The sequence below is a fragment of the Oryctolagus cuniculus genome, chromosome 15 (genome assembly GCF_964237555.1).
Source record: "Oryctolagus cuniculus chromosome 15, mOryCun1.1, whole genome shotgun sequence".
In the NCBI taxonomy this organism is placed as follows: domain Eukaryota; kingdom Metazoa; phylum Chordata; class Mammalia; order Lagomorpha; family Leporidae; genus Oryctolagus; species Oryctolagus cuniculus.
In genome coordinates this window covers 954,030-978,722 of record NC_091446.1, presented here as the reverse complement: position 1 = coordinate 978,722, position 24,693 = coordinate 954,030, and the positions used below count along the sequence as shown (strand labels likewise).

Genomic DNA, 24,693 nt, shown 5'->3' with positions numbered 1-24,693 from the left:
GGAGCCGCCATTCCGTCCCGCTAATCACCGTGGGGCACGATGCGAGCTCTGGGCCCGGGTGGGAGTCACCTCTCACGGCCGTGGGCTCCGCAGGAACAGCGGGGGTGTGGCCGTGGGGACAGCGCTGTTTGATGCCCCGGCTCCTCCACTTTGTCCGAGGAGCCACCCCCTGCTGGCCGGCTCTGTGATGAGACTCGGGAACCTCCCCGCCAGCCTCGGGCCCCTCCTCCCCACCCTCGGAGCTTTCAGATTTGATAAAGTGTACTTGGTCGGTCATGCTCTGTGCTCTGACACCAGCGTGGGAAGCCCTGGGCGTGGAGCCACAGCAGGGGCTGGGGGCTTCCTCACCAGGACAAGGCGAGGCCCCCGAGTGGGGGCCTGGATCCACCTTGGGCCGCCTCTCCTCTGGGACCCGGGTCTGCCCCAGGCTCCTGCTCCTTGGTGCGCTTCCTCTGTCGCAGCCACCCCACGCCCTCAGCAGCTCCGGCTGCCACGGCTTCGTCCAGAGGGGCCCTTCCATGCCAACGCCTAGGCCCGGACAAGCAGGAAGCTGTAGCAATCCTGGATGCCGCGGGTGGGGGACAACAGCCATGGACCCTGAGCAGCCGGCAGACCTGGTGTAGTTTCTGGGGGTTGGCGGCCGGGAGCAGCCAGAGTGTCCTCCAGGCGAGGGGGCAGCACATCGCAACATGTAATTTTCACCATTAAAACGAGACGCGCTGGAGCCGGGGTTGGGTGAGTGCTGGGGACGCCCACTTCCCAGCTGGAGCGCCCAGGGGGAGTCCTGGCCCCACGGCAGTGCCCAGCTCCCTGCTCATGCCCCCCCAGGCGGCAGCTAGTGAGGAGGCAGGTGTTCAGCCCCTGCCACCCACTGGGAGACCCTGATGGAGCTCCTGGCTCCTGGCATCGGCCTGGCCCAGTCCTGACCACTGCAGCCATTGGGGAGTGAGCCAGAGGCTGGCGCTCGCGCGCTCTCTCTCTGCCTTTTAAATAAATAAATAAATCTTTAGAGCAAACATTTGCCATCCAGGCCCAGAACTCCGGGCTCTGCTGAGTCACGATCGCGGGGTGTGGGGGAGGGGCACATCCGCGGCTCGGGTGAAACAGCGCCCGCCCAGGGGTCTTCACCCACGGAGCTCGCCCGCCTGCAGGTGAGGGCCCGACAGGCAGCGCCCGCACGTGCGAGCAGGCACCGCTGGGCTCCCTCCCGGCTCCTGGCGCCGCCCCGCCCCGGGCGTGGCGTGGGAAGCGGCGCGGGGAGGCGGGCGCCCAGCGCACGGGAGCGCGCCCACGTGCGGCCGCGCCGCGGCTCCGGCGCCCCCACGCAGCGCGCAAGGTGAGTGGTCCTCACCGCCTGCGGGCGCGGGCGCGGCCTCCCAAAAGAAGAGGCCGAGCATCCGGGATAACACGGGAGGGGCGTGCGGGGACGCGCGCCCCCCGCCATGGCGCAGCGGGGCCGTCGGACGCGCCGCCGGCAGCCGCAGGAGCCGCCGGAGCCTCGGTGAGCAGGGCCGGGCCTAGCTCTCGGCTCGCGGGGCCGGGTCATCAGGGGCCGGGGCCCTGCGCTCGCGTGCGTGAGGACATTGGGGTCATTGGGCGGGGCCCCCGGGCCTCTCCGGCGACCTCCCGCAGGCGCGTCCCCAGCGCACGATCCCCCATCCCCGGGCCGCGCGGCGCCGCGTACAGACCGGGGCGGGCGGAGACGCGCGGGCGCGGCCGCGCAGGTGCAGGCGCAGGTGCCGGTGCCCGGGCCTCTTGCGGGAAGGTGCGGCCCGCGCAGCTTATTTTATTTAATTTTTGAGGGCGTGCAGTGTGTGAATTTCACGCGCTCCGGTTTCCGGGGACGGTCGCCGAGCTGTCGGGTGTGACCCTGGGGGAAGCCAGGGGATGAAGGGTTTGACGCGGAGGCAGGCGTCATTGAGCAGGCGCCGCCGCGGTTCTCCTGGAAACACCTGCGCGGCGTTCGACCTTGGCCCGGGGGGCTGGAGCAGGTGCGGTCTCTGCGTGCTTGGTTTCGCCGCAGTGTTTGCTTCGTGCTGTGACGCTTTGCTGCGTATTGCTGCGTACGGGAAAACGGGTGGTGACCCGGCTGCGGGCGCGCACCTGCCGGACAGGGGGGCTGGTGGGGGTGGTAGTGACTCAACTATGTGGCGGAGGCTTTCTGGCCCCTCCCCACACACCTGGGGATGGACAAGAGCAGGCCTGAGATTAACAGACCGCCCTACCTCCCGGCCCCTGCGCTGCCCTTCCGGGAGCTGGCTTGTGGCCCCGAGGTGGCACAGCCCTGACAGCTGCCCGGCGAGGAGTGTGCTTTCCTCCTAGTGGGCTCGGGTGCGAGGAGGAGCAGCTCCGCTTAGGATGCCCCAGGAGGCGTCCACAACGCCACCCAGCACCCTGTGGGCTTTCAGGAGGAAGACTTGGTGGGTGTGGCTCCCTCGGTGGCGTTACTGCCCCGGACCCAGGGCGGCCACTCCCCGGGGCTGCCTGGCGGGGGGCGGGTGCTCTCGCCGTGGAGAGCCGTCCTGCACACCGCTGACGCCTGCTGCGTGGGGTCCTTGCCATCAGCACCTGTCTGCAATGATGACCCCAATGGGGCCCGACTGGGCTGGTAGGACTTCCAGGGAAGCTGATGGGTGAGTGTGCAAACTGGGCCCTCAGGACGTTGCTTGTATTAGTGTGACACGGACACGATCCCGAGCGTTCCCGCCGGACTTGGAGGGGAATCGGTGAGGACTGGCCGTGTGGTCCGTGAGTCCCCAGGGCCAGCACAGGGTCTCCCTTCATGGCGGCAGCTGGCTGCTCAGCCCAGTGCCTGCCGAGGTGCACGGTGCGCCCGTAGGGGAGGGAAGGAGGGCACCAGGGCCCTCCGTGCCACCTGCAGGGGCTGAGGGAGGAGGCTCCTCAGGGCTTGATCACTATGGGGAGGGGGCAAAGTCGCTCCGGACGTCCAGGGAGAAGATGTGAGCCTGCAGGCAGCACCAGCCCGGCCGGGTTCTGGTGAGGGCCCTGCTTGCTGGCAGGCGGCTCCTCCTGCAAGGGCTGTCTGTCATCCCAGCCTGGCCTCACCTGACTCCTCCCCTCCCCTCCAAGGCCACACCCCCAAGGGGGAAAGGCAGGTGTCACCTCCACTCATCCAAAATTAGCGCAGGACCCTGCAGTCTGACAGTCCCCTCCCCTCGGCCAGGCCCCCACTGCAGGCCTGTGGCTCTGCTCCTACCCCCTTCCCCAGCAGAGCGGCCGTGGTTGGGCCACGCACTGAGTTACCCATCATGCCCAACACCAGGGCCTGGTCTGCTGCACGTGCCCACGCGCAGAGTTGCCTCCTTTTCAGGGCTGAATAGTACTCCACAGAGTGCACCATGTCTCTTCATCCCGATGGGCTTTCTGTTCCCGTTTAACTTTAGGGGCTTCCCTGTGGCTCAGCGGCCTGGGAGCCACAGAATGGGCAGGGGTCAGGATGGCTGTGGAGGGAGTGTCTGTGGCTCTCGGCGCGGGGACGAGGGCAGGATGAGCTGTGTGGAGACAGGGACAAGGGCCTGCCCCGTGCCGGAAGCCTCAGTGGGACCCAGGTGTGGCAGGGGGAGGAGACGCGGAGGACTGGGCTCCAGGAGCTGGTGTCCCAGCTCAAGGACAGGCGGTCGGGCACCTGAGGCTGGACGTGGACGCTGACCAGCTGTGCCGGAGACTGGCCAGGTGCTCCTCCGGCTGTTGACTGACTGTGGAAGCAGCTGGGGTGTAGCCCTCCCTGGCCAGTCCTCCTCCCCCTTGGCCAGCCCCTGCTTACCCGGGTTGGGCCTGTGCCATGAGCTTCTGTGGGCGCTGGGTCTGGCCCTGCCCAGGCTGAGCCCTCTCCCTCTCCCCCTTGTCACTGTCCACTGTGGGGAGGCCAGGCTGTGCCCCTCCCCATTCTGCCTGGAGTGCCCACAGAGGGCCGGTGTGGCAGGGGTGGGGGAACCTGAGCCAGGGTCCCTGAGCGGCAGCCTCTCCCTGCCCCTGCTCCCGTGTTTCCTCTGCCGCGGTGCTCGGTGGGTGCCGTCTTTGCTCCCAGGGCAGCCGTGGGACCACTGGATTCTCCTCGGGGCCACGGCCGCTCCCCTCTGCGGATGGCTCCTGCAGGCTCTGGCGGTTTTCCTGTGCGTTTGCCGTGTCTTACCCAGAATCCTCAGGGGACGCTGCTGACCCGAACCTTCTCATCCAGGCTCTCCTGGGTCGGGTCCTCGGTCAAAACCGCAGGGACAGTCCAGTGCGCACGCAGCTGGGGGCTGTCCCCGAAGCTCGGCTCGGAGAGTCCTCAGGGCGTGGTCTCTGAGACGTGAGGAGCTCCAGGTGGAACGTCCTGGACTCCCCTACCAGGGAGCGGGGCGAGGGCAGTGGGGGCCGGCACGAGGGTCCTTCCAGCTCTGGCCCCGGGAGCAGAGCCCAGCAGATCCGGGTTAATATCTCCTGTTGTCTTGTGTAACATCTGAATGAAACTCAGGGGGACAGCCCTGGAACGGAGCCAGGAAGTAAACTCGAGATTGACAGCCCGCCCTGCTGTCCATGGTGGGGGGGCAGAGTTCCCTGGGGTGCTCTGGGCTCCCAGGCAGTGCAGGTTACATGTGTGCTGTGGTCAGTGCCTGCCTGGCGACCCGGACAGAGCTGTGCCTGGGGTGGCCCTGCCTGGGGTCCCTTCCTCAGGCTCTCCCTGGCCCCCCCCTGTGCTGGGGTCAGCACTGCTCTCCCTGTCCAGGTGGATGGGCCAGCCAGTCCCATGCGCGAGGGCCTCTTGGCATCCCCTGCTGCCACTCAGTGGGGTGTCCTGACCCTCACGTGCTCACGCCACCTCTCACCCCTCCCCACCCAGCACGTTCCACGTGTGGACCAGCACAGGGCCTCCTGTGAGGACATCGGGGCTGCTTCTGAGAGGGCCCCCACCTGCTGGCTCTCTGCTCAGTTGCTTGCAGCAGCTGCTGCCCCGACCCCCTACTGCGACAGAAGCCAGGCAGGTCCCCCACGTGGTGGCAGGGCTCAGCGACTTCAGCCGTCACAGCTGCCCCCAGGGTCTGCTGTGGCAGGAAACGAGCCAGGAGCCAGGGCTGGGAACGGAGCCGGATCTGCGGCAGGGCCGTGGGCACCCTCGCTGCCGGGCCAGGCCCCGCCCTGTTCTTAGTTCCAGGCCGCGTAAGTGAAGCTGTTAAGCTGTTAGGAGCATTTTCTTTTTGTACAAAATGCTTTGAACTGATTTTTACACTTAGAGAAAAGTTGCAGAAATAGTGTAGAAGTCTACGTACCCCTGCTCCAGGTTCTTCTGAGGTTTGTGTCCTGGGTGAGGGGCCTTCAAAAAGTAGGAAAAGCATATTTTGCAAAAGCTGCATGGATTTAAACTTTTTTTTTTTTTTTGCAACAAATAAGCTGATGTTTCACCAGAACTCCGCAGGGCCCGTACGCCCGCAATGCTCTCAGACGCGGGTCAGCGTGTGCACACGTCCCGGTCCCCATCACGCCCACCCCCTGCTCAGCTCTCCCCCAGCCGCCCTCCCCCCTTGTGTGGCTTCCACACCTGTGGATGCTGCTGGCTGGTTATTTTGTAAAATGTTCCTCAGTTTGAGTTTCCAGGATATTTTCTTTTTTATTTATTTATTTATTTATTTATTTATTTTTTTTTGAGAGGCAGAGTGGACAGTGAGAGAGAGAGACAGAGAGAAAGGTCTTCCTTTGCCGTTGGTTCACCCTCCAATGGCCGCCGCGGCCAGCGCGCTGCAGCCGGCGCACCGCGCTGATCCGATGGCAGGAGCCAGGAGCCAGGTGCTTTTCCTGGTCTCCCATGGGGTGCAGGGCCCAAGCACCTGGGCCATCCTCCACTGCACTCCCTGGCCACAGCAGAGAGCTGGCCTGGAAGAGGGCCAACCGGGACAGAATCCGGCGCCCCAACCGGGACTAGAACCCGGTGTGCCGGCGCCACTAGGCAGAGGATTAGCCTAGTGAGCCGCGGCGCCGGCCGGATATTTTCTCACAGCTGCAATGGGTTATGCACTTCTGGTAGAAAGTGACGGTGGCCCTGGGTGCTGTGTATGGCAGCTCAGGCGTCCCTGTGTGGGCGCCCTGGGGTGTCCGTGTGTGTGGCAACTTGGGTGCCGACATATCTCAGCAGTGTGCTGTACTGGCCACGTGGTCAAGGTCATGCCTGCTGGGCTCCTGCACCTTGAAGTGCCTTCCTCTGTGAGGCACCTGTTCACCTCTGTCCTCTTGGAGCCATCTGGGAGACGCTGGTGGTGCACACCTGTTCACACCTGTCCACTTGCTGCTATGAGACACCAGTGGTGCACACCTGTTCACACCTGTCCACTTGGAGCGATCTGGAAGACACCAGTGGTGCACACCTGTTCACACCTGTCCACTTGGAGCGATCTGGGAGACACCAGTGGTGCACACCTGTTCACCTCTGTCCACTTGGAGCCATCTGGGAGATGCTGGTGGTGCACACCTGTTCACACCTGTCCACTTGCAGCTATGAGACGGACACCAGTGGTGCACACCTGTTCACACCTGTCCACTTGCAGCTATGAGACAGACACCAGTGGTGCACACCTGTTCACACCTGTCCACTTGCAGCTATGAGACGGACACCAGTGGTGCACACCTGTTCACACCTGTCCACTTGCAGCTATGAGACAGACACCAGTGGTGCACACCTGTTCACACCTGTCCACTTGGAGCCATCTAGGAGATGCTGGTGGCGCACACCTGTCCCCACTAGCACTGGTGTCGTGGTGTTGACGGTCATTCCCATGGTGCTACTGCTTCCATTCCCCGTCCTGTTCATCTGAAGTGGGGAATTCTGGGTGGGACTGGTTGTGGCTCCCAGGTTCACGCAGGACTGAGACCCCAGAGCCAGCAGCCAGCAGCAGCAACACGGGGACACAGTCCACCTGTGGTGTTTCGGAGGTGGGGTCCTTCGGTCCCTGGGGACCTGCCTCAGGGAGGTGACCCCGTGGAGAGGACCTGCCAGGGGCCAGGGCTCTCCTTCTCTGCCCTGCTCTGCCCCTGCCAGGAGCCCTGAGCGGGGCAAGCCTGCGCCTCCGATGCCGTGCACCAGGGAGGCCTTTCCTGTCAGTGACGGGAGCCGCTCGGGTGGCGGGCAGCGCTGCGGCTCCACCCCGCTTGCTCACGTGGTTACGGCTGTGGCAGCAGGGGCACCGGGACTGCTGGTGTGCATCAGTCAGGATGCATGGATAATTGAGGATTGACTCCTGTCAACAGGGACATGTGAATAACTGATTGATCTGGGTCAGTAGGGACACATGGATATTGATGGCCACGCTGTATCAGTAGGGACATGTGGACGGCTGATTGCATCAGTAAACACGCGTGTGATATTGAACTGTGTCAGTAGGGACGCACTGACATTGATGTCTACCAGCAGGGACATGCGGACTGCTGATCCCTATCATTGAGCATGCATGGATAACTGATTACTGATTTGCGTCAGGAACATGTGGATAACTGATTACTGATCCATATCTGTAGGGACATGTGGATAACTGATTACTGACTCATATAGTAAGGACATATGGAAAACTGGTTATTGATCTGTATCAACAGGGACATGTGGGTGGCTGACTGTTGATTCACATCGGCAGGGATGTGTGGATCATGCTGCTATTGGTCTGTATCAGTAGCGACACATGGGTCACTATTTCGCTCGTGGGTTGGAAGGCAGCGATTATGACTGCGTTGGACTCTGGGCTTAGGCGTTCCTCACTGTGGCAGAACGCTCTCTCCTGCAGCGCCAAGGGCTCAAAGCTCCTCTGTCTCTAAACCCCTTGGTCATGCTTTCTTCCACTAAGTTTTATTTATTTTTTAAAGATTTATTTGTTTATTTGAAAGAGTTAAGAGAGGCTTTCCATTTGCTGGTTCACTCCCCAGTTGGCTGCAACGGCCAGAGCTGTACCAATCCGAAGCCAGGAACCAGGAGCTTCTTCCAGGTCTCCCACACGGGTGCAGGGGCCCAAGCACTTGGGCATCTTCTACTGCTTTCCCAGGCCACAGCAGAGAGCTGGATCGGAAGTGGAGCAGCCAGGACTCAAACTGGTGCCCAGTTGGGATGCCAGTGCTGTAGGCGGCGGCCTTACTCGCTATGCCACCGCGTCAGCCCCTCAACAGTTTTAAAGAAAGTGTCGCTCCACTGTTTTCTTGTTTCTGTGTTTGTTTTAAAAGTCTGGTGCTAGTCTGATTCTTTTGACTCTACACATTAATTGATCTTTTTACCTGGAGGTCTTCTGGCTTTTGTCTTTAGCTTTGAAACCTGGTAGTTTTACATATGTTTCAAAGTTAATCAGACTGAATTTTATTTTTTAAAGATTTATTTATTTGAAAGGCAGAGTTAGAGAGAGGCAGAGGCAGAGAGAGACAGAGAGGTCTTCCATCTGCTGGTTCACTCCCCAGATGGCCGCGATGGCTGGAGCTGGGCTGATCCGAAACCAGGAGCCAGGATCTTCCAGGTCTCCCCTGCGGGTGCAGGGCCCAAGCACCTGGGTCATCTTCTGCTGCTTTCCCAGGTGCACTAGCAGGGAGCTGGATCAGACGTGGAGCAGCCTGGACTCGAGCTGGCGCCCATATGTGATGGCGGTGCTGCAGGCAATGGCTTTACCCACTCCAGCCCCTGAATATTTTTTTCTAGGTACCTGGTGAACCCTTGAAATTTGTAGATTCAGGATTTTTTCAACTTATGGAAAATATTCCTTTATGTAATGTTATTTTCTTTGTGATTTCTCCTTGCCAATTATTTAAAATTTTTATTTGTTCATTTTCCATCTGTTTGAAAGACAGAGACACAGAGGCATCTCCCTTCTGCTGGTTCACTCCCAAATGCTTACATCAGCTGGGACCAGGCCCCTGAAGCCAGGAGCTCCCTCCAGGTCTCCCACATGTGTGTCAGGGACCCAAGCACTGAGTCGTCACTGCTGCCTCCCAGGGCCTGCGTTAGCAGGAAGCTGGAGGCAGAAGCAGAGCTGGGATCAGATCTCAGCACCCGACACAGGACGAGAATGTCCAAGTCCCAGTGGCATCTGAGCTGCTGCACCGCCGCCCCCCCCATCTCGCCACCCTCCTCAGCACCTCTGATTCTGGGGCTTCGCCCCTCCAAGGCCTGGAGCTGCCTGGCTCCGGGGGCCCGGCTTCTGTTTCATGACTGCTTTTAGAAGGGAAGACATCCCAGCAGTTCTCTGTGAACTCTGTCCCCGCGTCGTCCCCGCAGCCTTCTGGGGGCTTCTCCCTGTTCTGATTCGTGATGCTGGGATGTCCACAAGGCTGCTCGGGGGGCGGGCACGTTGCCGTGACGCTGGTGCTTGCGCGTGCTCCCGCAGGGCCCTGCCTGCCTCCTCCTCCCTCTCCCGCTCCCCCTTCCACCTCTGGTCCCCGTGAAGCTCTGTGTTTGAAGACCGCCCTCTCAAAGGACGTCTGTCCTTTTCTGCCACTCCTGCCTCTTTACGTGGAGTTTGTGTCTCTAAATACTCGGCTGGCGAAGGCTGGCGTTGTGGCGCTGTGGGGCAAGGATCCACGGCAGAGCGTGGGATGAGTCCTGCCCCCTCCCGCGAACGCGCCTGGCAAGGCAGCGGGAGGTGGCCCAGTGGGTGGGTCCCTGCACCCCAGTGAGAGATCCAGAAGGAGCTCCAGGCGCCTGGCCCAGCCCTGCTGTTGAGGCCATCTGGGGAGTGAACCAGTAGATGGAAGACCTCTCTCCCCTGCTCTGCCTTTCAAATAAATAAATAAATAAAATTTTAAACAAACAAACAAACAAACAAGGGGCCAGTGCTGTGGTGCACCGGGTTAACGCCCCAGTCTGCAGTGCCGGCATCCCGTATCGGAGCCGGGTTGAATCCCGGCGGCTCCACTTGCGATCCAGCTCTGTGCTGAGGCCTGGGAAGGCAGCAGGAGATGGCCCAGTGCCCGGACCCCTGCACCCACGTGGGAGACTCGGAGGAAGCAGCTGGCCCCTGGCTTCGGATCGGCCCAGTTCCGGCCGTTGCGGCCATTTGGGGAGTGAACCAGTGGAAGAAGACCACCCCCCTGTAACTGCCTTTCAGATAAATAAATCTTTTTTTTTTTTTTTTTTTGACAGGCAGAGTGGACAGTGAGAGAGAGAGAGACAGAGAGAAAGGTCTTCCTTTGCCGTTGGTTCACCCTCCAATGGCCGCCGCGGCCGGCGCACCGCGCTGATCCGATGGCAGGAGCCAGGAGCCAGGTGCTTTTCCTGGTCTCCCATGGGGTGCAGGGCCCAAGCACTTGGGCCATCCTCCACTGCACTCCCTGGCCACAGCAGAGAGCTGGCCTGGAAGAGGGGCAACCGGGACAGAATCCGGCGCCCCGACCGGGACTAGAACCCGGGGTGCCGGCGCCGCAAGGCGGAGGATTAGCCTAGTGAGCCGCGGCGCCGGCTTAAATCTTTTTTAAAAACAAAACAAACCACAAAAACCAGAATGCAGGTGGCCCCCGGCCCCTTGCCCGCTGCGGCTGACCCCAGGCCCCGCAGCTCCAATGCGGCCAGGGCCGGCCGGGCCTGCGCGCTGCCCAGGGCGCCCCGGCTCCCGGCTCCCGGCCGGCCTCTGCTCCGCCCTTTTTACCCCGGCCACTGCAGCTGTGGCCTCGCGGCCCTGCGACGCCAGGGGACATCTGGGCAGCTCCGAGGCCCGAGGGGACCGGTGGTCGTTTCCGTGGTTCCGGCGGAGGCGGCGGGGCCTCAGGCAGGCGCGTTTTATCCGAAAGCGCGGCGGTCGCCTACAATGGCCGCGCCAGGAAAGCTCCGGCGCCCCTGCTCGCCGGCCCTCAGTCCGCTCCTCCGCGGCCCTCACCTCGCGCGGGGCGCCGTCTGTGGTGGGTTCCGGGTGTGGCCTCGCGGCCTCGCTTCCGGCGGCCTCGCTTCCGGTGAGTGGACATCCGTGGTTCTGAGCGGCCAGCCCCCTCGCGGCCTCACTTCCGGCGAGCAGACATTTTAGTCCCGAGTCGGTCAGCCCCCTCGCAGCCTCACTTCCGGTGAGTGGACATCTGCGGTTCTGAGCGGCCAGCCCCCTCACGGCCTCAATTCCGGCGAGCGGACATTTTAGTCCCGAGTCGGTCAGCTTCCTCGCAGCCTCACTTCCGGTGAGTGGCCATCTTAGTTCTGAGCGGTCAGCCCTCTCGCGGCCTCACTTCCGGCGAGCGGACATTTCAGTCCCGAGTCGGTCAGCACGGGGCCTCGCTCTGGGGTCTGCCCGCGGCCCCGCAGGGCCGAGCCGCGTGTGGCCGGAGTCCACCCCCACAGCCGGTGCGCCTGTCAGTGTCCTGTCAGTGGACGGGGGCGTGGTCCCCACGGCGCGGTCAAGCTTTGGGACGAGTGCCGGGCTGGGGCATCCGGGCAGGTGTAGCGGGCTTCTCTCCAGGGGCTTGGCCTCTCGCCCCAGCGGTCCTGTCCTGTGGCTGTGCTGTCTCGTCCCCGGTGTGGGACGCCGGCCCTGCCCGCACCCCGCGCGCGCTGGCCACCGGGAGTGGGCGCTGTGCTCCCGGCCGAGCCGGCGTCCCCGCATCCCGCCCCCGCCTCGCCCCTTGGACGCGGGGCCTGGTGCCTTCTGCACCGCAGCCCTCACGGAGGCGCACCTTTCCCCTGGCTGGCGCCTCTGGCTGTTCCCTACACCACAGGGCGATGGTGGCGGGACCGGCCCTGTGTGGATGCGAGAGGGCGGCTCCCTCTGCTGCGCCTGCACTGAGAGCGGGGCTCCCCGCCCCCACCCCCGCCAGCTGCCCCCAGCTCCTGGCCAGCCCGGCCGGTGTGGGACGAAGCGGCTGCTGTCAGGGTGGTGGTCAGCACGAGAGTGGAGGGGCAGCCGGCGGCCGTGCCCTGGCATGCGGGCCTGGGGAGGTTCTGTCTGCTTGTTTGGCTCTGCGGGTGGTTCTGTGTGTCGAGGAAACTTGGGAAGAGAAAAACTAGAAACCATTGCTGTTTTGCCGCACGCGCAACTCTGTTTCGTAACTTCCGTCTAATGGTGCAACTGATGTGTTTGGCTTTAAGTCTCCTTTATTTTGTGCTTTCTGTTGGTTGCACCTGCTTTCCCCCTTTTCTGCTTTCTCTTGCATTAACTGAGCCTCCCCCCCTTTCCTACTTGAGCATTGTACATTCCTCTCTATCATGTGTCATAAAACAGCAGGCAGAATCACTTGTGACCGGCTAAAGTTAACCAGAATCCTTCTCCCAGATAATCCAGGAAGCCTGGAGCACTCACCGCAGTTCACCTGCCTGCTGACTTGGCGTTTCATTGCTGTCTTGTTTTCTATAAACCGCTCCAGGTTCTGGGCACTTCCACAGGCACCGGTCTTGAGAGGCTGCACGGATGTCCAGCAGCGCAGCCGCTCTGATTCCCTGCTGCCTGTCAGATGTTCCATGGGAGTCGCCTGCCTCCTGCCCAGGACGGAACTTGAATAAGCACCAGCGTCACAGTCCGCCAGCTTTCTTTCGTTTTGTGTATTGTGCCTTCCAGAATGAAGGTGGAATGCGGGCTTACTGGGGATTGAATTCTTGCTTGTCAGTGATTATGTGTGTTCCGGACCTCCCGGCACCTGTCAGCAGTCAGATGTTGGCCTCACTGTCCTCTGAACGTGGCTGCTTTCCTCTGGCAGATTTATTTATTTGAAAGGCAGGGTTACAGAGAGGCCGAGGCAGAGAGAGAGAGAGAGAGAGATGGGTCCTCCAACCACTGGTTCACTTCCCAAATGGCTGCAGTGGCCAAAGCCGGGCTGATCCGAAGCCAGGAGCTTCTTCCGGGTCTCCCATGTGAGTGCAGGGGCCCAAGGACTTGAGCCATCTTCTGCTGCTTTCCCAGGCCACAGCAGAGAGCTGGATTGGAAGTGAAGCAGCTGGGACTCGAACCAGCGCCCATATGGGATGCCGGCACCGCAGATGGTGGCCTTACCTGCTACACCACAGCACTGATCCCTCTGGCAGGCTTTGTAGTTTGGTTTAGTCTCCGTGGTTTCCCCTGCCTGCCCCACCTCCCCAAGCCTCGTTACGGCAGGCCTGGATTTGATATACGTTGGGTCTCAGGTTTGCAGCCTCCAAATCAGTTCTAAGGAATTTTCAGTTACTAGAGCTTCAGATTTTGCTTCTGCCAGTGTCCCCTCCCCTCCCTCTTCTCGTGCTGTCCTCCCTGTGGGTCACTCCCTTAGGCGTGGTCGGCCACTGCTTTGTCTCTTTGTGAGTGGTTCTTCTGAATTCTCTTCTGAATTCTCTTCTGCTCCACACCACTTCTCTCTTTCCTTGTCCATCTGCTGCAAAAGTGTCCACTGTGCTTTTAATTCCAGTCTTGCTGTCTTTTTATCCAAGTTTTCTGTGTCGCTTCCTGTGCTTCTGCTCTGTGAGGATGTTTTCATGCTTGTACTTGGAAAAAAAATTCTTTTTAGTGGAGGTTGTGGGGCAGGAGGCACATGGGAATTCTGGGTCATGCTGTGCTGTGCTGTGAACCTAAAACTGCTGTAAAAACAAACCTGGATTTCCAAGTGGAGAGATTGTTGTTTTGTGACTGAGCTTTGTTGAGACTAATGTCAGAAACTTCTGTGGGTCCTTTTTCTTTCTTTTTGTAAGATTTGTTTATTTATTTGAAAGGCAGAGCTACAGAGAGGCAGACGCAGAGAGAGAGAGAGGTCTTCCATCCTCTGCTTCACTCCCCAGATGGCTGCAATGGCCGGAGCTGTGCAGATTCAAAGCCAGGAGCCAGGAGCTTCTTCCAGGTCTCCCAGTGGGTGCAGAGGCTCAAGGACTTGGGCCATCCTCTGCTGCTTTCGCAGGCCACGGCAGAGAGGTAGATTGGAAGTGGAGCAGCCAGGACTTGAACTGGCACCCATATGGGATGCTAGCACAGTAGGTGATGGTCTCACCTGCTATGCCACAGCGCTGGCCCCATGTGGGTCTTTCTCTGCCCGTCTGGCCTGGTTCCCAGGATGCCACAGCTGCATGCAGTCATTGCCCTTGAACGTTGCTTGGGGCTTTCTCAGACCAAGGACGAATGTGTCCTTCTCCATGGGGAGTCACGTCTGCCCCCAGCGGGCAGCTGGAGGCACTCAGTTGGGAACCACTTCCAGCCCAGCTGTCCCTCTGAGTCCCGGGTGTGCTCAGGTCACCCGCAAGCCGGGCTGTTCTGCCCGTGCCTCGGAGCTGGGGGCTCCCTGCCTCTCTTTCCTCTTTGTTCTGCTGCCCATTGAGGATCTGGGGGCCCTAGTGTGAGTGACGTAGCTCTGGGTCCCCGGGAGAGCACCCTGTGGAGCTCCACGTGGGAGCGACTGCAAGCATGGGCTGCTGCCTCCTGCACCTCAGGAGGCCGTGGAGCAAAGGCCTGTGCGTGCACGGAGTGCTGACCCAGCATGTGTGGGACACCAGCCCCACACACAGGGGGCGCTGATCCACATGGAGGGCGCCAGGTATCACGTGGGACCCTGAGCCAGCACACACAGGGCGCCAGGTATCACGTGGGACCCTGAGCCAGCACACACAGGGCGCCAGGTATCACGTGGGACCCTGAGCCAGCACACACAGGGCGCCAGGTATCACGTGGGCCCCTGAGCCAGCACACACAGGGCACCAGGTATCACGTGGGCCCCTGAGGCAGCACACACAGGGCGCCAGGTATCACGTGGGCCCCTGAGGCAGCACACACAGGGCGCCAGGTATCACGTGGGACCCTGAGGCAGCACACACAGGGCGCCAGGTATCACGTGGGCCCCTGAGCCAGCACACACAGGGCGCCAGGTATCACGTGGGCCCCTGAGCCAGCACACACAGGGCACCAGGTATCACGTGGGCCCCTGAGGCAGCACACACAGGGCGCCAGGTATCACGTGGGACCCTGAGGCAGCACACACAGGGCGCCAGGTATCACGTGGGCCCCTGAGCCAGCACACACAGGGCACCAGGTATCACGTGGGCCCCTGCCTGAGCCAGCACACACAGGGCACCAGGTATCACGTGGGCCCCTGAGGCAGCACACACAGGGCACCAGGTATCACGTGGGCCCCTGCCTGAGCCAGCACACACAGGGTGCCAGGTATCACGTGGGCCCCTGCCTGAGCCAGCACACACAGGGTGCCAGGTATCACGTGGGACCCTGCCTGAGCCAGCACACACAGGGCGCCAGGTATCACGTGGGCCCCTGCCTGAGCCAGCACACACAGGGCACCGCCCGGCCTTCTCAGGCAGACGCCGCTTAGGTTCTCCAGTGGTGCTCGTGGCTGTGCTGGCATCATCGGCGCCGTGGATGGAAGGTGGCTTAGCTTGGGGCTCACCGGAACCTGACAGCTCTTCATTGCTTGTTGTTTCTATGGAGTCATGAAGAGTGTTGCAGTTGATTTCTCAACAGTGTTGCAGTGGAATCGTTTCTGAGAGGAGGAGCGTGGTGGGGGCAAGGAGTGCGGAGTCACCACACAGACCCCGGGAGTCGGGTGAGAACGAGCTTGAGGCGAGCAGCCCGCAGACTCGTTTTTTTTTCAGTTGGTACAGCAGCTTATATAGCCAAGACCAGCCAATCCGGTCAAGGGGAGATCTATGCCCCAACCAATCACAGCCTGTTGCTAGGCAGTTTCCAAAGCCATCCAATCACAGCCTGTTGCCAGTCAGGCTCTTGTTGCCAGGCAGTTTCTGAAACCATCCAATCACTGCCTGCCGTCAGTCAGGCTCTGTTGTCATGTGATTTCCTCTGTTGTCATGTAGTTTCCTCTGTTGTCATGTGGTTTCCGAAGCCATCCAATCATGACCTGTTGCCAGGCAGTTTCTGTTGTCAGTGGCCATGTTGGCATGACCTTTTCACCTCAACGGCCATCTTGGCATGACCTTTTCACCTCAGTGGCCATCTTGATATGACCTTTTCACCTCATTCCACCACAGAAGAGGACTCAGAAATGTTTGTTTCTGTCCAGGGTGGAGTGGTGGGAGCAAAAAGACACTTATGTAGGCCTTCAAGGTGGAGGCCACGCGATTTCAGATTCATTTCTGCAATGACCCAAGGTGGACCGGGGAGCTTTCCTCTGTGACTTGGACAAGGGTGGAGTATGAGGTCCATGGCACAATCACCGTGAATCCCAGGGCCTGCATGGACTGTGGGGAGACCTCGGATCCCAGGGTCCATGTGAACTCTGGGGAGAGACCCCAGATCCCAGTGCCCATATGAACTATGGGGAGACCTCAGATCCCAGGGCCCATGTGAACTGTGGGGGGAGACCCCAGATCCCAGGGCTCATATGAACTATGGGGAGACCTCAGATCCCAGGGCCCACGTGAACTGTGGGGGGAGACCCCAGATCCCAGGGCCTATGTGGACTATGGGGAGACCTTGGAACCCAGGGCTCACGTGGACTGTGGGGAGACCTTGGATCCCAGGACCCACGTGAACTGTGGAGAGAGACCCCAGATCCCAGGGCCCACATGGACTGTGGGGAGACCCCAGATCCCAGGGCCCACGTGAACTATGGGGAGACCTCGGATCCCAGGGCCCACGTGGACTGTGGGGAGAGACCCCAGGGCCCACATGAACTGTGGGGAGATTTCAGATCCCAGGGCCCACGTGGAGTGTGGGGAGACCTTGGGTCCCAAGGCCCGCGTGGACTGTGGGGAGACCTCGGGTCCCAGGGCCTGCGTGGACTATATCTAGGGGAAGTGTCCAATGATGGGAGGGACAAGACTGGAAGGGTCTGAGCTTCCTTTTCTCCCCTGGTTACTCCTGTTTACCAGGAATTGAAAGTGTATGTGCACGTGTGTGCACCTGTGTGGGTGCATGGTTGCAAGCATGTGGGTGAAAACCGCCAAGTAGCTCCCTGTGTGGACAAGCTCAGGGACTGGCTTCTGGTTGATGCCTCTGCTCCTCCCACCTGCAGGGGCACTGGGAGACCCTGGACAAGGCCAGGGCTAGGCTGGCAGAGACAGGCAGGGGAGTTGTAGCACATGTACAAGCCCAGACCAATGCCTCCATGGGCAGCCCACCAGTGGCTCAGTCCCTGCAAGGGCGATGCCAAAGGCTAGAGCAGGATTAGCTGGTGGCATTGATTAGGATGGGGTCACCACAGGCCAGGTGACGCATGAGACTGAGGAGATGAGAGTGAGAAAGCCAGTGCTAGGGCGGGGGGGGGGGGGGGGGGGAGTTGCGAGTGGCAGCACCGTGGACAGCACCCAGAGACTGGGACAGGGCAGCTGCAGCCCTCCTGGGCCAGTCCTGGTCCTAGTTCCTCTCTCCCAGCCTCGGGGAGCTTGGGAAGAAGGGGGTCCTGTGTGCCCACGTGTGCTGGAGGAACCTCTGGCATAAGGAAGGCGTTCGCTGCTTCTTGGGCTCAGGGTAGGCAGATTTCTGGGATCTGTTGTTTTTCCAGGAGCCAAAGCAGGAATTCCAAAGGTTGGACTCTTCGCAGAAGGTCGACAGTGAATTCTTGTTTTCAGTGGGTGTGGCTCATCCCTGGCAGGCAGGGATGGAAATCCTGGCCTCAGGCACCCCGGACCCTTTTCTTCCGGAAAGCTGAGGCAGGTGTCCCATGGATGGTCTGGGTGTCAGTGACGAAGGCGTCCCCTACAGTGCCTGCAGGGTACACAGACGTTGCACGGTGGCCTGTGGTGCACACAGGGGCAGCTGTGCTGAGGACAGCAGGCGAGAGCAAGTGGTATGCGTGAATTAGGACACAGGTCTTTTCCATGAATGTTTGGAAGGAAATGGACACAGGGCAGGCCTGGAGCCCATGATGCGGTCACACTGGGGAAGGGAGTGGATGGGAAGCCGGCAGCAGGGGGCCTCTGCAAGCTCACGGCCACTCCTGGGGGTGAGCTGAGCCAGCACCTCGGCTTTCATCCACGCCTGCTCTTGCCTCACTATCTCTTCTCTATTTTTCTACCTGAACCTGGGAACTTGGTCAGCAGGACCCTGATGAGCTGCCCTAGGGTGCCTGGTTTCGGCCACACCCTCCTTCCTCTTCCCCAGCAGGACCTGTGTCCCTGTGCTGTCAGATGCCTGGGGATCCATCTGCAGCCTTCTCCCTGTGGGGGCCCTGGGCCTCTGTCCCCGTCTCCGCTCACATCTTGTCCCAGTGTTCTGGGGAGGAATGTCCACCTGTGTCCTGACCTCTGCACACGTGTCACCCCTGGAAGTTTTCTCCTAAGTGCAGCCAACTCCCGCTCTCCTGGCCAGGCTCCGCCCTCACTGCCTGTTCTCACCAGCTGGTCTTAGAAGAGGCTGTTGGTGCAGCCTGGCTTTGCTCCCGCTGAGTGCACAGGCTGTGGGCACCCCCTTTCACCCCTGAGGCCCCACTTCTGCCGGGGCAGCTGGGAGGCTGTCAGGGAGCAGCTGGCGCATGCGGGGCCGAGCAGCTCACTCCTCACTCCTCACTCCTCACTCCTCACTCCTCACTCCTCACTCCTCACTCCTCTCTCCTCTCCCACCTGCCATTGCCATCGTCCAGCCATAGCTGCGATGCTTCCTCTTCTGTTTTCCCAGGAAAACCCTTTGGAACCCAAAGTGGAGGCCTCGCCGTCTGACTGGGACTCTGTTCTCAGGAGAGGCTTCCCAGCGTGGCTGCCGCTGGCCTGGGGCCATTGTTCCCAGCACCCCCTTGTCCTGTCCTCCATTGTCTGTTGCTGCATGGAAGCCGCCGTGTGGCCGTGGAGTGAGCCTCCAGAAAGCCTGGAAAGCACCGCAGGGTGCCGGCTCTTGGCTGCGAGTGGTGTCTGGGCTCGTGTGCTTCCTGCTGGCAGTGAGGGACTGTCGGAGGCCGCACGTTGGGGGCTTTAGGAGGCAACTTGGAGTGGACACTGGTGCCTGCTGCCCTGGAGCCACCAAGTCCCTGGACTTCATGGTGGCCTGGCAGGTCCTGGGTTTGCAGGTCTCTGGTGCCCACGCTGTGCAGCATATCTGGTGCTTAGCCGGGCCGGTGGCGGTTTGAGAAGCGGGTCCGACCCAAGCTTCATCCTCAGGAAGTCCAGGGGCACGCAAGTGGATGAGGGCTTGAGACCCTCAAGGGCTCAAGCGAGAAGGACAGCGCTGGGGGTGGCGGCGGGGATGTCCACAGACAGGTCAGGGCAAAGCCGTCTGTCCCACCCCACCTCCCGCTTTCCCCCCAGCCTTGCGTGAAGGCGATCCAGTGTCCTCAGTGCAGTCTGAGGCAGAGATTTTCTCCGATAGGAGGCTTGGCAACAGATGAGGTTTTTGTTTTTCTTTCTTTGCTTAAAAGGCAGACACAGGGAGAGACCAACAGGGAGCTTTCTTCTGATTGACGTCCTCATGCCGGCAATGTTCAGAGCTGGGCTAGGTCGAAGCCAGGAGCCAGGAACTCAATCTGGCTCTCCCACGTGGGTGTCAGGGAACCAAATGCTTCCAGGAAGCTGGAATCAGAACCGGAGCTGGAATTGGAGCAGCCCTCCAGTGGGGATGCAGGTTCCACAGTGTCCGGGTTGCAGTGACTGCTCGGCGGCACCGTGTTCCTCTGCACGATGAGCTCCTGTGTCCAACAGCCGCAGCCCTGCCCTGAGGCCGTGTGATGGGGTCATTGGTCAGAGCGCGGAGCTGGGTTGGCTTGCTGGGTGCTGGCTGTTTTCTCTGCCGTCCCTCAGCTGCCCGCGGAGGGCTCTTCATGGGTTCTCCTTCTGTCTCCTGGGCGTCTTGATGTCAGGTAACAAATGTGGGTGCCCCTCTTCTGCTGTGGCTTCTGTTGTGTTTGTGGTCTGCCTGGTGTGTGTCATTGCGAGAAGCTGCAGCCATTGCTGCCAACAGGCCTCAGGCGCTGTGTGCTGGTGCCTGAGAACCTAGCCTTCTGCCCCACTGTGTGCTCACAGAGCCACAGCGCCACTGGAGTCCTCCTCCCAGTGCTGGGCCAGCGAGTTGGTCTGCAGGTTGCCAGGGTGGCCGGGGTCCCTGTGGTCCACGCTGTGCTGAGCCATAGGGCCAGGTGGGGTGATGGCTGTGCTCCCACATGGAGTGGACTGCATGGCCGTCCTTGTGATGGGGTCTGCGTGAAGTGGCCAGGCTGCTAGGGCATGGCCGAGCACCCAGCTTTGCAAGTTGGCGGTGGAGACACTGCACTCAGCGCTGCACCTGCCAGTGGGGGCAGTGCTCGGCTGTGTGTGGCGCTCCTGATCCACGGCTCTCATTGGTTGGTTCGTTCCTGGGGCCACTCAGGTGAACCCAGTTGAGTGCTGATTTCTGATTCTTCTGGGCGTAGAAAGTGTTTCCTCTAATTTGCTAGCTTGGCTGGGCTGTGGGGTGTCGGGTGTGGCTTCTGGGGCTCCGTTTGAATGCTCCTTGTTGTGACTGGGAGCAGGGGTGCTGCCGGCTAAGAGGGTCACAGCTCTGCCAGTGGGAGCCAGGGCTGCCTCTGCCTCCATGCTCACTGGGCCCCTTGGTGTCGGGGCTGCCACAGGCCCTACGACCCGCCACCTCAAAAAACCTGGGCTTATCTCCTTCCTGAGGTACCTATGTGGCTGTAGCCCTGGGAGGAACTGGGGGAACATTTGTGACCAGTACTGTGGTTCTGTAGGTCCTCAGGGGGTCAACCACCCCTGTCCTGAGGGCTCTGGTCTGAGATTTGGCTTTGGTGTGGTCATGGGGTGGGGGCGCTGAGGCTCCCATGGTGGCCCCAGGCATCTGATCCACTGTCCTCAGGTCACACTCATCAGGCCCCACTCTTGTCGTTGGCTGTTGTCAGTTGTAGTCTGGGCGCCCAGCCCTGCCACCCTGGAGTCTTGTCATTGTCCTGGGTGCTGGGAGCTGGTTCCCTGCAGGGGGGCTGTCCTCCAGGGCCTGCAGGGAGCGTGGTCATGTGGAGGTGCTGGGTGCCCGTCCCGGGACCTGGTCTGCAGCAGCAGCAGGGCTGTTCCAGGCCCATGCTCTGCACTGCACACCTGGGCTCCCCAAGGCTGTCCCTGCGGCAGGGTGGGTGCGACCCCAGCTGGTCTTTCTTGCCAGGGCCTTAATTAAGCCTCATATCCGGTGGGGGGGGCACTTTCACATCAGTAAAGCGTCTACTCTGTAGCCCAGTTCTCTGCTCTCAGTCGAAACCTGAGGTATCCCCTGCATTTTCCTCCCCCCTGCCTCATCGTGGGGCCCCCTGGCCTCTGTGGGCTCCTCCCATAGCAGGGACTTTGTTGCTGTGGTCCCTGTGTTTGCCATGGTCCCCATGTTTGCCGTGGTCCCCGTGCTTGCTATGGTCCCCGTGTTTGCCGTGGTCCCGTGTTTGCCGTGGTCCCCGTGTTTGCTGTGGTCCCCGTGCTTGCTGTGTGGTCCCCGTGTTTGCTGTGGTCCCGTGTTTGCCGTGGTCCCCATGTTTGCCGTGGTCCCCGTGTTTGCCATGGTCCCCGTAATTGCCGTGGTCCCCGTGTTTGCCATGGTCCCCGTATTTGCCGTGGTCCCCATGTTTGCCGTGGTCCCCGTGTTTGCCGTGGTCCCCGTGCTTGCCGTGGTCCCCGTGTTTGCCGCGATCACGGTGGTCCCCAGCCTGGGGTGGGGATGAGGGGTGAGTTTTGAGAAGGGCGGGCTGATGTCTCAGGATGGCCTCTACCACGTTGTGTTCAGCATCTCAGATGAGGGCTGCCTGCCCCTGGCATGCAACAGGAGATGCTCCCCTGGCCCAGGACGTCCACCTGGCTGCCCCCACCCGAGTCTCCAGTTTATGTGTTTTGTCCCCAGAGATCAACTGTGTCCCCCCTGTGGCTCTTCTGCCTTCACAGTTGGTTCTGGGACCTGGGGCTAGTGGCTGAGGGACACGGGGTGTTAATCTGCTGCTGTGAACTCTAGAAGTGTGGCCCGAGCTGGATGCTGGGCAAACTAACCTGTCATTCTCTTTATGCCAAGCCACTGAAGTGGACCCCACAACCACATGGGCCCTGGGCGTCAGGTGGATCTCCCGGCTCCCAGCTCTGCCTGCTCCACATCCCCACCCACTGCCGGGATGCCAGGAAGGCCAGGGCATCGCTGCCGCACACAAGCAGCCCTGTCAAGGGCAGCTGATCCACGACAGCATCCGGGGTTCTGGGATCCCACCTGGGGGCTGCTCTCAGCCCAGGTCCCAGCAGAGCTCACCCTGCCCCCAGCAAACCGAGATGAGGCCTTGTGTGCAGGGAGCATGTTTCAGGAAGGGACTCCAGGGAGCAGGAATGAGGACTGGAAGGCTGAGTGCGGAGTGAGGGGAGGAGGCTGTGTGTCTTGGGTCACTGGGTGGTGGCCTCAGAAGGGAGGAGGGGACAGTATGTCCTGGCCCATTCCCTGCTTGCCAGGCATCCCCGGGGCATTGGCTCCTGTGCAGGTCCAGGCTGTGAGTGAGAGAGTGCTGAGCAGGTGGGAGGTGCAGCCAGGTGCCTAGGCCAGGCCCCTCGAGAGCTGGCTGTGGCTGCACTGGGCCGACAGACACGTGGCGGGACATGGGGATATGCAGCAGAACAGAGGGACTTGTGACAGGACAGGGGGACGTGTGACAAGACAGGGACATGTGGGACACAGGGACGCCTGGCAGGACATGCCTGCCCTGTGGGCTGTTTTGGGTCTGGTGGGACAGAGCAGTGAGCCCGGGCAGGGACTCTTCAGTCACCTGGCAGGTGCCACTGTAACTGTCCTCACCCTGGGCTTTGTGTCCTCTCAGGTGCAGTCCTCCACTTTTCCCTGAGTGTGGCAGGAAGGCTGGGCACTTGTGGGCTGGCAAGAAGGCAGCTGTGCCTGTGCCGCCCATGAAAGGGGCTGAGACCGGGGCGGCTGCCTCCCTCGCCGCCTGGCGTGAATGCAGTGTATTCTTTGCCGTGGCTTTGGATTCAGCTTGCTCATTAGCAAGGCACATAATGGAGCTGCGTGCCCAGCACAGCCTGGTGCCTACAGGCCAGGGAGAGGGTGGAGGGGGAGTCAGACAAGAGTGCCCACAGCTGGGGCCCTGTCCAGGGCCCGTGTCCTTCTGTTGGCTGACGCAGGGCCAGCCAGAGTTGTCTTGGGGCTGCCCAGCAGTGGTGGTCAGCAACCTCCGTGCATGGGTGGCTGTGTCCCTTAGGCCCTGTGGGAGCCAGGCCAGTGGTGTGGGTCAGAGATTAGGGTCGTGGGGCTTAGTTTATTGTCACAGAGTTGGCAATGCCTTTGGCACAAGGTGGCCTTCACCTGGCAAAGTGCTTTTTTAGCATCCGTGTATGGAAATACAAAACAGGTGAAGCCGTTGATTTCTGAAGCTGTGGTTAACAGGGATCCTAGAAGCAGCAGCTGCTGCTGGCCGTGCCAACCCCAGAGTGCAGGCACAGGTGTGTCAGGCACAGGTGCGTCCAGGCTGCAGGTGTGTCAGGCACAGGTGCGTCAGGCACAGGTGCGTCAGGCACAGGTGCGTCAGGCACAGGTGCGTCCAGGCTGCAGGTGCGTCAGGCACAGGTGCGTCCAGGCTGCAGGTGCGTCAGGCACAGGTGCGTCAGGCACAGGTGCGTCAGGCTGCAGGTGCATCCAGGCTGCAGGTGTGTCAGGCACAGGTGTGTCAGGCACAGGTGCGTCAGGCACAGGTGCGTCAGGCACAGGTGCGTCCAGGCTGCAGGTGCGTCAGGCACAGGTGCGTCAGGCACAGGTGCGTCCAGGCTGCAGGTGCGTCAGGCACAGGTGCGTCAGGCACAGGTGCGTCCAGGCTGCAGGTGCATCAGGCACAGGTGCGTCAGGCACAGGTGCGTCAGGCACAGGTGTGCAGGGGAGCAGCATCAGGAGGGAGTGGAGGAGAAGTTGCAGGAAAGTGGTGAGATGAGTCCGGGCTCGTGTTCTGGCGAGCCCAGACACCAGAGTGAGAGAAGCAGCAAAGTTTTATTTAAGTAAGAAAAAGAGAAACTCCGGACTAGTGGAGGGGCCAGTAGAGAGACCAAGCCGCTGAGGTCTCGCAGTCTGGGGCGTTTGTACGTCTTCGTAACACAGAGCAAGTGCAGTGGTCACACATCTGTGAAGGCAGGGCCAATCTTTCTGGAGCCTTTTTCAGTTTGTTTCTGTCGAAACCTAACCCTTGCTGTCCGTGGGCAAATGTTTGCTCTAATGAGATTCGTTGTGATTTGCTTGGTGTGTGTGCGCTGGGGCTGGCAGGGAACTACAGGGTGGAGCCAGCCTGCCTGCTTCTGGTCCCAGGCTCCCTCGGGGTGGGGGTGGCTCCCAGCGAGGTCAGGTAAACAGCAGGTGGGTCTGGCAGTGACCCTGGCTTTGTGCAGGTGTGCATGTGCACACGCATGTGGGGTTGCTTACATGGAGCAGTGGGGCAGCTGGGTTCATGGACACACTAGTGTCCCCTTGATGGACAGCACTCTTAAGCAAATGGGGCAGATGGCCTCGTATGCTGCCACTTCGTGGCCTTTGGCGTGGAGCTCGGGTGAGCAGGCCTGCTGCAGGTGTGGGGTGAGGGGCCTGGGCGTCATGTACTCCCAGCACTGAGGACCCCTTAGGGCAGGCGTCCCTGGGCACTGTGCTTGCTCTCCGCCCAGGCTCCTCAGGAGCACCTCGCCTCTGCCTGGGGACGCAGGGTCCCCCTCGAGGGCCTTGGGCTGCAGAGATTTTGTTGGCGTAAGATGATCTTGCCTGTGGGCTGCAAGGGGAGTTAGTCTCCCCAGGGGAGCTTCCTTTGGGGGCTCCCGTTGGCTGTCGGCACCCACCAGGCAGGGTCAGCTTTTGGAGGAACGGCCGGCACTGCGCATCATGGTGACATGTCTTAGCGACATCAACTCTGTGCCCACCAGGATAC

General features: G+C 61.0%; 1 protein-coding gene across 22 annotated transcripts in view; it reads left to right on the top strand.

Annotated features, from left to right (window-relative positions):
• The first annotated feature begins 935 nt into the window (after positions 1-935).
• The window catches only part of JAKMIP3 (Janus kinase and microtubule interacting protein 3), a 91,932-nt gene continuing 68,174 nt past the window's right edge, over positions 936-24,693 (top strand). For 20 of the 22 annotated variants that reach the window (XR_011382188.1, XR_011382187.1, XR_011382186.1 and 17 more), the window contains exon 1: positions 1,343-1,501. The gene's annotated coding sequence lies outside the window, so the exon portion shown is untranslated. The other 2 variants (XR_011382177.1, XR_011382180.1) reach the window with 2 other exon arrangements.